This window comes from Leucopleurus acutus, assembly GCF_964270905.1.
Source record: "Leucopleurus acutus genome assembly, chromosome: 8".
Classification (NCBI taxonomy): Eukaryota; Metazoa; Chordata; class Mammalia; order Artiodactyla; family Delphinidae; genus Leucopleurus; species Leucopleurus acutus.
In genome coordinates, this window is record NC_139151.1 from 61,973,296 (window position 1) to 61,988,154 (window position 14,859).

The 14,859-nt window shown below is 38.9% G+C and overlaps 1 protein-coding gene across 2 annotated transcripts in view; it reads left to right on the forward strand.

Annotated features, from left to right (window-relative positions):
- The window catches only part of SYT9 (synaptotagmin 9), a 187,793-nt gene that overhangs the window by 71,921 nt on the left and 101,013 nt on the right, over positions 1-14,859 (forward strand). The window lies entirely within an intron of this gene.

The window sequence follows — 14,859 nt, forward strand, 5'->3', positions numbered from 1 at the left end:
ATTGCATTTTCTATTGTTGCTATATAGTTATGCAGTTTAAATTTTATATATTTATCTTCTATTTGGCAATCTTTTAAAACTTATTACTTATAATTTATAGATGCTTCTGAATTTTCTTTGTAGATAAGCAGTCATGTGAGTTACAGTAGTTTTGTCTGTCTTTTTATAATCCGTATATCTTTTATTTTTAATTTAGTGCACAGACTAGGATTTCGCTTACAATGCTCAATAATAATTGTGGTAGTAGTCATCCTTGACTTATTCCTTTTAAATGGAATGTCTTTAACATTTCCATTGAATATGATTTTGCTACAGATGTATCATGGTTGTCTTATCATATTAAGAATGTATCCCTCTATTCCTAGTTGACTAAGCCTTTTATTAAATTGTAGTGTAGTTGATTAACAGTATTGTGTTAGTTTCAGGTGTACAGCATAGTGGTTCAGTTATTTTTTCTAATTATATTCCATTATAGGTGATTACAAGATATTGAATATAATTCCCTGTGCTATACAGTAAATTCTTGTTGCTTATCTGTTTCATGTATAATATTTGTATCTGTTAATTCCATACTCCTAATTTGCCCCCGCTTTGGTAACCATAAGTTTGTTCTCTATGTCTGTGAGTCTGTTTCCATTTTTTATATAGATTCAGTTGTATTATTTTTTAGATTCCACATATGAGTAATACCATATAGTATTTATCTTTCCCTGTATGACTTCACTAAGTATAATATTTTCTAGGTCCATCCATGTTGCTGCAAATGGAAATATTGCATTATTTTTTAAGGCTGAGTAATAGTCCATTGTATGTTTACCACATCTTCTTAAGCCAGTCATCTGTTGATGGACACTTGGGTGTTTCCATCTCTTGGCTATTGTAAATAGTGCTGCTATGAGCATAGGGGTGCATGTATCTTTTCGAATTATGGTTTTCATATTTTCTGGGTATATGCCCAGGAGTGGGGTTGCTGGATCATATAGTAGCTGTACTTTTAGTTTTTTAAGGAACCTCCATACTGTCTTCTATAGTGGCAGCACCAATTTACATTCCTACCAACAGTGTACAAGGGTTCCCTTTAACTCAGCCTTTTTATCACAAACATTCACTTTATCAAATGCTATGCTTGTGAGTTTTTGTTTTTTTTTCATTTTAACCTACTATTTTGGTCAATTAGGTTGATCATTTTTCTAATTTTGAGTCAATCTTATATTCTTAGTATGATCCAGACTTGCCTTGATATATTGCCTGTTTTATACGTTGCTGAGTTTGGTTTGCTATTTTGTTTAGCATTTTTTGCATCTGTGCTCATGAGTGATATGTGTAATTTACTTTCTTGTATGGCTCTTATCTGGCTTGGAATCAAGGTAATTCTTGATTTATAAAACTATCTGGGAGAATTATTTTGGATACCTCTCATTTGTTCCTGCTCAGGGCCCCTGGAGGCTTTGGGGGTTTTTGTTTATTTTTCTTCAAACTGAAAAGGGCTCCCTTAGTCTCTGGCTTCTGATTAGTTCAGAAAATAAGGAAGGGGAGAGAGTGAGGTTGGGCTGTTTATTCCCCTAGATGCCTTCATTGGAATATCCATAGGCTGGCCGCAACCTTCAACTGAAAGCCATAGTCCTGAATATGTCTTTATTTTGCTGTTGTTCTTAGATTGTTTTTCTGGGTATAAAAATTGGGGTGTGGGGCATAAAACTCTCAGCTACTCTGATTGTAAAGCGATCATTCCATAGTTTCCTGACCTTCAATTGCTTCAGAGAAATCAACGTTTAGTCTAATATTTATTCTTTTGTATGTAATGTTTCTTTTCTTTCTTACTGCTTTCAAGATCTTGCTTTCCTGTTTAGCGTTTTATAGTTTAACTATAACATTGATAAGTGGGCATTTGTTTTTATTTACCCTGACTGAGATTTATTGAGTTTCCTGAATCTGAGATTGTATCCTTTTATCAGTTCTGGAAAAGTCTCAGTCATTTACTTCTTTCCATTGGTAGAAGTGTTATTTGCTGCATTTTCACGTTTGCCTAATATATATTTGATAGCCTCTCTTTTTTTAACATACTTTCAATTCTTTTTTTAAATTTCTTTTACCATTTCATACATAGGCATTTTTATATTCTGCTGCTTATAATGCCAGTAGCTATAATCTTTGCATCTCTGATTCTTTTGTTTGAAATTTCCATCAACTCTTACTCATCACGCATTGTTGATTCTTGGACTTAGTTATTTGTGATTGTGAGCTCATCTAGCTTAGAACTTTATCAGTAGACATTTTCAAGCTTTGCGTTTAAAGTGCATTCCTTCAGAGATGACTGGTGATTTCTTCTACCAGGTGCCTAGGCAAACTACCGACATGGAATAACTTTAAATTTTGAGCTTGAGGGTTTTTGGACAATGAAGTAGGCTGGATATAAACTCCAACTGTGTAAGTACAGGCTTTTATTAATGGTTAGAACCTGGAAGGGGTTATTTTTTCTTGCTTTACCTAGATTAAGTCCAAGACAGGATGTAGTTCCAATGTCTACTTATTTAGGCAGAAGTTCTGTTTTGTTTGTCCTTTAAGGATGTGACCCTCAGTCTTGAGGACTCCAACCTTTACGTAGGATTCTCCCTCAGTCCGCTAAAACTCAGGCACTAAGCCACCAGAGATTCACATTTACCTCCATTCAAACTCCAGCTCCACAACTTACTTACCTCTGTAGAATCATGCTTTCTCATTGTTTCCGGCACTGAAAAATTCCGTTTTTGTTCTATCAGCCCTGCTATGCGTTAAAAAGGATTTTGTAATCTAGTATTTTTGCTTGGAACATCCACCCTATGTTTGAAATACTGTGTTCTATGTTGCTCAAAGCCTGTTCAAAAGAGCAGTTTTTACTTGTACTAACTAAATAATAATCTATGTATGTATGTATCTATTATTTATTAACATAACTAATAATATATGTTAAATGCCTTGCAATCGAATACCAGAAAGAGCCTGAAGAGGTCCTGTAATCTAAAATCCTCATTTAGCACATAAAACTGAAGTGGAGGGCCATTAAGAGAGTCAGCCAGGGTCACACAGCTGAATCATGGCCAAACAGGACTTAGGAGTGTTTTTCAACAGCCATTTCAGTCTGTTCATGAAAAGGTGTCTCAAAATTATCCTATATGCTGGTTTACTTTTCTTTCCCCTTTTTTTCCTTGTTAACTTGTACTAAGCTTTTAGATCCCAGCTTAAATGCTCCTTCCTTGGACGACTCTTACATGAGCCCTGGACTAGAATAGGTTTTTCTCATATATGCATCCATGATATTCTGTAATTCTATTATTATTCGTAATGCCTTTTAAAATGCAAGTTTATTTATTCTTGTTATTATATGAATGATGTAAATGTTTTATTTATTTAAAAAATGTTTAGTTGAATTATGATTGACAAATAACATTACATTAGTTTCAGGTGTACAACATAATGATTTCTATTTGTATATATTGTGAAATGATCAGCATAATAAGTCTAGTTAACATCTGTCACCATACATAGTTACAAATTTTTTTCTTGTGTCATTATACTTTCTAATATGTATTTGTTCAATTTTCTTTCTTCCCTATTAGACAGTTCTGTGAGTGCAGAGACCTTACCAGCTTGTTCATTACTCTGGGCTTAGCCTCTAGAATTGTGTCTGGAAGTGATACTAATTAATAAATACTTGCTAAATAAAATTAAGTTCCTCATGAGGGGCTAATTTGGTGAGGCTCTAGGGACTGGTTTGGTTGGGGGGGGTGTTATGCGGAGCTGAATCTATTAACTAATTTTTTAAATTTTGTTCGTTATTTCTCTAAGGAGATTATGAGTTTTATAAATGTTAGCAGTCAAATAAAAATTAATCCTCACACCTTCCTGTGAAGGAACAAAAAGGCAATTATTGAGTGTAAGACCGATAGTTTAATTAAACCTCTCAACTATTGAAGCCAGATCCATCAATAATAATATATAATGCATTTCTGTGGGATGTATATCAGTCAACAAGAGAGGAGATAGTATCTGGGGGAAGGTCCCAGTTGTGAGGGCATGAGTTTAGCGGTCTGGGTGAATGTTGGCTGTTGTGCCTTTGCTCTTGGCAGTTTTAGTCCCCTCCGCTCATCACTGGCTCCCTGGCAAACAGGCCCTGAGCACTTCAGGAATTTCTCTCCATGGCCCACTTAGAAACTGGTTCTGAGACTTTCTCTAGGACCTATGATCATCTCAGCTAGACTCTGCTTTGGAAGAGATGCCAGAGTTCTCACACGGTAACAGTAGAAATCGCAAGGTTCCCTCTATGCCAGTATTGATCCCAGTTCATAAAAGGGAAGGGTACAATTTGCAGCAGCATAGACTTTCTTTTAATATTATGAATTTTAAAACCTTGCATTTCCATGAAAATTAGACTTTGTGAGCGGTTTGTAATATTTTGCAGTGGTTGATTTAGGAATTTCCCTGTTCTGTCTTCCAGGGCCCTGGGGCCATTTCTAGACCTGATAAAGGTGGATACCTGGAACCACTCAGGGGAAGATAAAAGTATTCAGGGAAGCCCAGGATGCTTGCTTTTCGCAGTTGAATGAATGTGGGACAGGCGGTCTCCTGACTGAAGAATTTTATTCATTTAATCCTGTTTCGTTCCCTTATACCTTGAGTCCTGAGTTGTTATCGTATGATTTTATGGCTTTGTCACATTCAGTGGTGTTCTGGTAGATGTGTTAACAACCGGCTGGGGGTGGGGGATAGGAGGGGGACCTGATTCGTAGCATTTGCTTGTTTCCATGGTGTAAATACTCGCAGAAGGGCTGATTTCAACCTACCGATATAATATCACTGAAGGTGGAGTTGGCCAAAGGTTCTCACATTGGCTCTGGCAAGTGCCCCTGATAAGAGCCTGCTCCAGTAGCGCTGCATGTAGTGCTGAAAACACTAAGGCTGACTGGTCCTAAGGAACCAACAATTTGAAAAACCCCATGGAAAGCCCTGGTTTCCAGCTGACAACAGAGAAGCCAAGTTCCTTCTATAATGTGGATGTAGGTGGACTTCAGCAATCACTGGGGTCTAATGAGCTGTCTTCATGAGAGCCCACTGAATCCCACCCTACTGTTTTTCCCATTCATGATCCCTCAGACATGTTATCCCCTGGACGTTTAGATTATTCAGAGGGAGTGAAAAGGGGCAGAACTGCAGAACAGAACATCTGAAGGAAGGGATCAATAAAACTACAGGTCTCTGAAAAATTGACTTTGATAGCTTTTATTGTAGTGTAAGTGCCGGGACAATGCATTTGCTTTTTTTTTTTTTTTTTTTTTGCGGTACGCAGGCCTCTCACTGTTGTGGTTTCTCCCATCGCGGAGCACAGGCTCCGGACGCGCAGGCTCAGCGGCCATGGCTCACGGGCCTAGCCGCTCCGTGGCATGTGGGATCTTCCCGGACCGGGGCACGAACCCGCGTCCCCTGCATCGGCAGGCGGACTCTCAACCACTGCGCCACCAGGGAAGCCCTGCATTTGCTTTTTTACTTATTTATTTTGGGCTGCACTGGGTCTTCGTTGCTGCGCTCGGGCTTTCTCTAGTTGTGGTACACGGGGGCTACTCTTAGTTGTGGTGCGCGGGCTTCTTATTGCGGTGGCTTCTCTTGTTACGGAGCACGGGCTCTACGTGCGTGGAATTCAGTAGTTGTGGCATGCAGGCTCAGTAGTTGTGGCCTGTGGTCTCTAGAGCGCAGTCTTAGTAGTTGTGGCGCATGGGCTTAGTTGCTCCACGGAATGTGGGATCTTCCTAGACCAGGGCTCGAACCTGGGTCCCCTGCATTGGCAGGTGGATTCTTAACCCCTATGCCACCAGGGAAGTCCCGCATTTGCTTTTTAAAGTGAAATGTATGACATATACAAGAGTATATGTAATGCATATGTGTTACAGAACCAAACTTAGGTCCACTCGCCCCATGTGCAGTAAAGCCAATCTACTGACACCAGTTGGTGGTGAAGGAAAGTACAACGTTTATTGCAAAGCACCCAGTGTGAGGCCAAGCAAGGAGAACTGGCAGCTCATGCTCAAAAAGCCAGAACTCCCCGATGGCTTTTAGGGAAGTGTATTTAAAGGCAACATTAGGGGTGAGGGTTGCAGGGTGCCTGATCAGCTTGTGGACGTTCTTCTGATTGATTGGTGGTGGGGTAACAGGGTGGTATTTTGGGAGTTAACGTCATCAACCTTCTGGTTCCAACCTGTCTGGAATCTCCATGCTTGTGGTCAGCATGCAGATCACTTCTTCTACCTGGTAGGGGTTTTATTATCTGCAAAACAACTCAAGGATATGGTAAAATATTGTCTATAGCCCTTAGAGAGGAACTAAAGGTCCTTCACTTTGTTTTATGGCTAAACTATTATTCTGCCTTGTTTGACTTTTTCTTTGTTTCTGCATTTTCTTACTTCTCTGATTAAATTTGCTATTTGGATTCGGGGAAGGCCTAGGAGGCTAAAGGTTGTGTACAGACAAGAGGAGGAGGACATGGGGTGGGGGGAGGTCTGTCCCCGGGGAGGCCCCACAGGGTCCTGCTTGGTTCATATGTATGATTGAAAAACAATAACAAAACGTGTATCTGTCAGTCCAGAGCTTAGCTGAAGAAAGATAACATTATCAGTCTCTTTGAAGCTCCCTGTGTACCCCTCCTCTGTCCCCAAACTCTGCCGCCCAGGTAATCAGTATATTGAATTTCATATCTATAATTCTGTTGTTTCCAAGTCATTTTACCACACAAGAATAGTTTGTTCAGTTTTGCCTATTTTTGAAGTGTATGTGAAAAAATTATATTTTATGTATTCTTCTGCAAACTATTACATTCAATATTATGTGTATTGAATCACTTACTTTCACCTACATACTGTAGTTCTTTTTTTTTTTTGGCAGGGTGTTTTAGCATTTCATTGCGTAGTGTACGATAATTATTTATCTGGTCTCTAGTCAGTGGTTATTTGAATTAATTTTTTTTCTAGTTTAGAAAATGCGGCTATATGTGTATGTTCTGTACATTTCTCCTGGTAAATATGTGCAAGAATTTCTCTAAGGTATGTACCTGGGAATGGAGTTGCTAGATCAAAAAAACGATATTTCTTTTTTAATGCAGTTTTTAAAGGTTACACTCCATTTACAGTTACTAAGAAACATTGGCCATATTCCCCACGCTGCACAATATATCCCAGCAGCAGTACATGAGCCCATCTTAGTCTCCATTCTCTCCAACATTTGGTATTGCTACATACTCTAATATGGCGACCACAGATTCTTTTGAGTTTTGTACATTGACAGTTATGCCATGCATGAATAAGTAGTTTTGTTTTTCTCTATTTTCCTTTCAGATTCTTTTGGCTTCTCCCCTCATCCTGCTTTTTGCTGGCTTTATTACATTTATCAGGACTTCTAATACAAAGGCCACTATAATAATTCTTGGCTTGTTCTGATCTTAAAAGGAATGCTTTGAATTTTCACCACTAAGTAGGACATTGCCTATAGACTTTGAAAACCTGAATGGATATTGAATCTTATCATAAGATTTTTCTGAGTTTATTGAAATGATCATATGTTTTGCTTCTTTTATCATTTAATGTGATGAATTACATTGCTTAATTTTCTGATTTTGGTGAGAACTTGTGTTCCTGGGATAAATCCTACTTGTTCATGATGTAGTTTTCTCATCTACATGAATATACATGAATGTGTGTGTGTATATTCACCTGTTTGGTTTATTAATATTTTGTTAAAGATTTTACAACTAAATTCATAAGTGAGATCAGCCTCTGATTTTATTTTATTGTTCTCTCTTCATCTGGTTTCATCATCTGAATGAGTGATGGAGCATTCTCTCTCTTCCTAGTCTCTTGAAATAATCTTTTCCTTCAATGTTTAGTAGAATTGACCCACACAACTTTCTGGGTCAGGTGTTTACTTTGGGGGAAAATGATTCCATTCCTTTGATGGCTATAGCAGGATACAAGTTTTCTCTTTCTTTATGCATTGATTTTGGTGATACAGATTATTTTAGAAATTTGCTTATTTCATCTGTGGCTTAAATATATGGACTTGAAATTCTTCATAATCTTTTCTAATCTTTTTACTTTCTGCCTCATCTGTAGTTATGTCCTTTTCGCATTTCTAATACTAATGCATGATCTTTTCCTATTTGTTCCTGTTCTCTTTTTCTTTGATCAGTGCCATTGGAGGTTTGTCAATTTTATTAGTCTTTTCAAAGAACCACTTTTAGTTTTGTTGAGTCTATTTAAATTTTGTTTTTTACTTCTTTTTTTTGACTGTATGATTGTTTTTCTCTTTTTATTTTTTGGTTTATTCAGTTATTTCTAATTTCTTATATCTTTAGGTTAGTAATTTTAAGTCTCTTTAAACTTTTTCTAAACCACCTTATTGAGTTATGATTGACATGTAAGAAGCTGTACATATTTAATGTATATAACTTGGTAAGTTTGGGGATAAGTATACCCTCATGAAACTATCACCACCATCACAGCCATTGACATATCTATTACCTCCAAAGTTTCCTCCTGCTCCCTTTGTTATTATTATTAATATTACTATTATCATTATTTTGGTGTGGTAAGAACATTGACATAAGATCTACCCTCTTGGCAAGTTTTAAGTATACAAAATAATGTTATTAGCTGTAGGCACAATGCTGTATAGTAGATCTTCAGAAATTATTAATCTTGCATAACTGAAGCTTTAAATTTGCATGTGAGGCTATAACTTGCCCTTGAAGTACTGCTTTAGCTGTATGTCAACAAATTTTGATATTTATTACTTTCATATCATTCTGATCTAAGTGTTTTGTAATATCACATACAATCTTTTTCTTTGATCTGTATGTTACTGAAAGGTGTATCTTAAAATTTTCACGTTATATAGTTTTTAAAAAATGTTAGTGCTCTAACTTAATTGGAATGTGATCAGATAATATAGACTATATTTTACAGATTATTTGATATATGTTGAGATTTGCATTATGTTATCTTCCACTTCAGTTTTTATAAATGTGTTGTATGTGCTTGAAAAGATCATGCATTACTGACAACCATATCTTGATTGACATTTTTTGTCAGGCTAATGTATCAGTTAAGGAGTGTTCTCATTTCATTCTTTTACATGTAGCTCTCCAGTTTTCCCAGCATCACTTACTGAAGAGACTGTCTTTTCTCCATTGTATATTTTTGCCTCTTTGTCATAGATTAGGTGACCATAGGTGCATGGGTTTATCTCTGGACTTTCTATCCTGTTCCATTGATCTATATTTCCAGTTTTGTGCCAGTACCATACTGTTTTGATTACTCTAGCTTTGTAGTACAGTCTGGAGTCCTCTAGCTCTGTTTTTTCCCACTATTATGTTTATTGTTGTTGAAATTTTCACGTAATTTGTCTTTATTTATTTATTTATTTATCATCTTTATTGGAGTATAATTGCTTTACAATGGTGTGTTAGTTTCTGCTGTATAACAAAGTGAATCAGGTATACATATACATATATCCCCATATCTCCTACCTCTTGCGTCTCCCTCCCACCCTCCCTACCCCACCCCTCTAGGTGGTCACAGAGCACCGAGCTGATCTCCCTGTGCTATGCGGCTGCTTCCCACTAGCTATCTATTTTACATTTGGTAGTGTATATATGTCCATGCCACTCTCTCACTTCATCCCAGGTTACCATTCCCCCTCCCCGTGTCTTCAGGTCCATTCTCTACATCTGCATCTTTCTTCCTGTCCTGCCCCTAGGTTTTTCAGAACCTTTGTTTTTTTTTTTTTTTTTTTTTTTTTTTAGATTCCATATGTATGCATTAGCATACAGTGTTTGTTTTTCTCTTTCTGACTTATTTCACTCTGTATGACAGTCTCCCGGTCCGTCCACCTCACTACAAATAACTCAGTTTCGTTTGTTTTTATGGCTGAGTAATATTCCATTGTATATATGTGCCACATCTTCTTTATCCATTCATCTGTTGATGGACACTTAGGTTGCTTCCATGTCCTGGCTATTGTAAATAGTCCAGCTCCGTTTTTCTTTCTCAAGATTGCTTTGGGTATTCAGGGTCTTTTGTGTTTACATACAGATTGTAAAATTTTTTGTTCTAATTCTGTGAAAAATGCCATTGGTAATTTGATAGGGATTGTATTGAATCTGTAGATTGCTTTGGAGAGTATAGTCATTTTGATAATATTGATTCTTCCAATCCAAGAACATGGTATATCTCTCCATCTCTTTGCATCATCTTTGACTCCTTTCATCAATATCTTATAGTTTTCTGACTACAGGTCTTTTGCGTGCTTAGCTAGGTTTATTCCTAGGTATTTTATTCTTTTTGTTGCTGTGGTAAATGGGATTGTTTCCTTAATTTCTCTTTCTGATCTTCGTTGTTAGTGTATAGGAATGCAAGAGCTTTCTGTGTATTATTTTTGTATCCTGCAACTTTACCAGATTCACTGATGAGCTCTACTAGTGTTGTGGTAGCAACTTTAGGATATTCTATGTATAGTGTCATGTCATCTGCAAACAATGACAGTTTTACTTCTTCTGTTCCAATTTGGATTCCTTTTATTCCTTTTTCTTCTCTGATGCCGTGGCTAGGACTTCCAAACCTATGTTGAATAAAAATGGCAAGAGTGGACATCCTTTTCCTGTTCCTGATCTTAGAGGAAATGCTTTCAGTTTTTCACCATTGAGAATGATGTTTGCTTTGGGTTTGTCATATACGGCCCTTATTATTGGATTGGCCAAGAAGTTCGTTCGGGATTTTCCTGTAATATGAAAAACCCAAATTAACTTTTTGGCCAACCCAATATGTTGTGGTAGGTTCCCTCTGTGCCCATTTTCTGGAGAGTTTTTATCACAAGTGGGTATTGAAATTCGTCAGAATCTTTTTCTGCATCTATTGAGATGTTTATATGGTTTTTATTCTTCAGTTTGTTAATGTGATATATCACATTGATTGATCTGCGGATATTGAAAAATCCTTGTATCCCTGTTCAACTAAGTGTTATTCAACCTAGAAGTCCTACTACGCTTAGCCCTCACCACATTAAGCAAGCCCTTCCTAGATCTACCCAGAACAGATTAGGTGTCCCTTGTGTGCTCTTAAAGTTTCCTCTTTGTTCCTCTTCATAGCAGTTATGACATTAGATTGTGAGTGTGTGTTTATCCCACTAGACCAGATACTCCTTCAGGGCAGTCTGTGACTGAACCCTCAGTCCTTAACCTAAGAGTTGGCTGTTAAATGCGTTTTGAGTGGAAGAATGAATGAATGAAGATAGCTCTAATATAGTGTGTGTCTTTAATAGGATTCTCTAGAAGCAGAGGCTGAGAGGATTCTTCTGCAGTGATTTGTTGGGGGGCTGCTCTCAAGTGAAATCTGTAAGGAAGGAAAGGGGAGCAGGATAGGAAAAGAGGGGAGTTTGGTTAAAGCCTGCCCTGAGCGTAATCCCGTAACTGTGGAACATGAAAGGTACCATGGAGGTATCCCACCCTGAGACAAGGGGGCTGCCTTTTCACCCTGTACTAGTTTGTCATTGGCTGTCAGGCCACCCCTAGGTAGAGGGTGTCAGGCCACCCCTAGGTAGAGGGTGTAACTTACCAGTCATTTAAGATGGCTCCCATCAGCTGGGGAGAATTCCTTCAAGAAGGATGCAACCATGAGCTGTGGGCAGCCAACACTCACAGCAGCTGAGGATTGGGTGCACCGGCCTGGTAAAGGGGATCTAGGCAGGACTGCAGTGTGATACAACAGAACAATGGGAAAAGGGCTTATGGAGACACAGGAGAGATGCTGACTCGCGTGACCTCTGAGATGTAAGGAAATGAAGGAGGAGAGAAAGGACTCTCTTCCTCCCCCACCACCCCAACCCTATACACTCCTTTCCCAGCCAGGAGTCTGCTTGCTGCCTCTGTGTGGGTACCAAAGGCAGGTGTCTGCATAGCCAGACAGGTGCTCCTGAGAGGGAGGCTAGAGTGGGCTCCACTTGGTCCCCGTTTACATAGATATCTCCACAGTGAATACACTTGGACAGCACAGTTCAATGAAAAAAATCTGCAAGCCTGAACATCTGAAGGAGAACTTAATAATTGAGTTGTCAAGGACAGCAGTTTCATCTCTGAAGAAAGGTGAGGCTAGTCAGGTAGAACGTCCCCTGGGACCATTTTTAATAATCTTCTACCTGTGGAAGCATTACTGTCCAAAATAGTGACCCAGTTTCCTGACGGAAAGCCTTGTCCCGTGAATTGGCATTTGCTTGCTTAGAAAATGAGTTTTGAGCCTTTGGAGAATCCAAGTAGTCTGTGGTATTTACAATACAGCCTTACTGTCCAGTAGTTAAGTGTAGTCTAATTCTGACAGATGGCTTCAAGGGAAATTTTCTTTCAGATTGGATTATGCTTCCATGTCTAAATGCTCTAATTAAGGGGAGTGTATAAACATAGTGGGGAGGGAAAGGGAGGGAAGGTTAACTGTTCCTTAGGAAGCTGTTTTGGAAAATGGCCACGTTTGCAATCTTTATCCTCCTAGCCCCACACGCGCAGCTACGCTGAGAATCTAGGCCACTGCTTTGCTAAAAGCATGGTAGTGCTGGATCAATGGTCCGCTTTCAGCAAGGAGCCCTCACTTAATTTCCTACGAGGTCCTGCCCCTCTAGCCTCATTTCCACCTGGTTTCGTCTTTTGTTAACTGTCATGTTAACTAACTTTGTAACTATCTTGGGGTGTAATTTCCAGAATAATTTTATCATTAACAGGACTAAATTTTTTATTTTTATTATTTTTTTTGCGGTACGCGGACCCCTCACTGTTGTGGCCTCTCCCGTTGCGGAGCACAGGCTCCGGACGCGCAGGCTCAGCGGCCATGGCTCACGGGCCCAGCTGCTCCGCGGCACGTGGGATCTTCCCGGACCGGGGCACGAACCCGTGTCCCCTGCATCGGCAGGCGGACTCTCAACCACTGCGCCACCAGGGAAGCCCAGAACTAAATTTTTAAAACCCCAATTGATCTATCAATTCAGTTGTGTTAAACATTGCTAACCATTCTTTTATAAATCTAATACTTCGGTTTTAATATATTTAATACGTAAGATTCTACTCTATTACCTTTCTCTTTTTTCCTTTTTTTTCTTTTTTAAGTTTTTCTTTTTTCCTCTTTTTTTTTGTTTTTATTTCTATTATCTTTCTTAATTCTTACCAATTTGAGACCTAAGTAGCTATAGGAAAAGTCCACTTGGCTGTCAGGTACAGAAGGATGGATATTGCATGAGTGGGTTGAGAAAAATCTAATCTGGAAGTCAGGGAGTGAGTTCTGGGTTAGGAAGTGAGTTCCAGTTCTGTCTCTATCATTTATCCAACAAATGTTTTTGAATACCTACTGTGTGCCAGGCAATGTGCTAGGGATCGAGTACGTATGGTCCCTACTCTCGTAGGTCCTGAGAGATGGGAATGTGGGAAGAAGGGACAGATAGTAAACAGAAATTTTCCCAGATAATTATCTACATGTGTGGTTGGTACTGTGCAGGAGACATAGGTGAGCACTACTTTTAAGACCTAACCTAGCCTGGTGCATCAAAGAAGGATGCTTGGAAGAGGTAACGTTGAAGTTGAGGCTAAAGGAAGGATAGGAGTTGACCTGGAGGAGAGCAAAGTTCTAGGCAAAAGGAAGTGGCATGTGCAGAGGTCCTGAGACAGAAACAATTTTGGCAAGTTCCAGGAGCAGAAAGCACAGAGTGGTTAAAATTGGGGGAACAAGATGGAAAATAGACCAGAACTCAGGAAGGAGCAAGATTAAGTAGGGTCTTATAGGCAAGAATAAGTCTTTGGGTCCTGATTTTATGAGTCATTTTTGAAAGATTTTGAAGAGTGACACAAATAGATTTATGTTCTTAAAAGATCGCTCTGGCTGCAGTGCAGAGAATGGACAAGAGGGGACAGTGAGGGAAGGGTCAGGCTATGGTAGAGGGCCAGGAGGGAAATGATGATGCTCTCACCAGGATGGTGGTAATAGACAAGGAGAAAAGTAGCAGATGCCAGAATCTTTTAAAAAGTTTTTTTGAGGAATAATTGGTATACAATCAATTGCATATGTTTAAGGTGTACAGTTTGACAGTATTTGACATATGTATACATTTGTGAAAACATCACTACAATCAAAATATCGAATATATTTATCACCCCTGAAACTCGTCTTATGCCCCTTTGTATCCTCTCCCTGCCATCCATCCTCCAGTCCCCAGGCAACTGTTGATCTAGATTTTGTCAGTATAGATTGGTTGGGATTTTTCTAGAATTTTATATACATAAAAACCTTACAATATGTTCTTTATTTTGTTTAGCTTTTTTCAATCAAAATAATCATTTTGAGGGCTTCCCTGGTGGCGCAGTGGTTGAGAGTCCGCCTGCCGATGCAGGGTACACGGGTTCGTGCCCCGCTCCGGGAAGATCCCACGTGCCTCGGAGCGGCTGGGCCCGTGAGCCACGGCCGCTGAGCCTGAGCGTCCGGAGCCTGTGCTCCGCAACGGGAGAGGCCACAACAGTGAGAGGCCCTCGTACCGCAAAAAAAATACGTAAATAAATTCTCATTTTGAGATTCATCCATGTTGTGTGTATTAATAATTTAATCCTTTTGTTGCAAATTACTGCTCCATTGTATGTATACACCACTATTTGTTTATGCATTGCTCATTTGGATTATTTTTATTGGATTATTTGGGTTATTTTCAGTTTGGGACTATTACAGATAAAGCTCCTATCAACATTCATGTGCTTTGTGTGGGCATGTGCTTTCATTTTTCTTGCATGATTACCTAGGAGTAGAATGGCTGGATCCT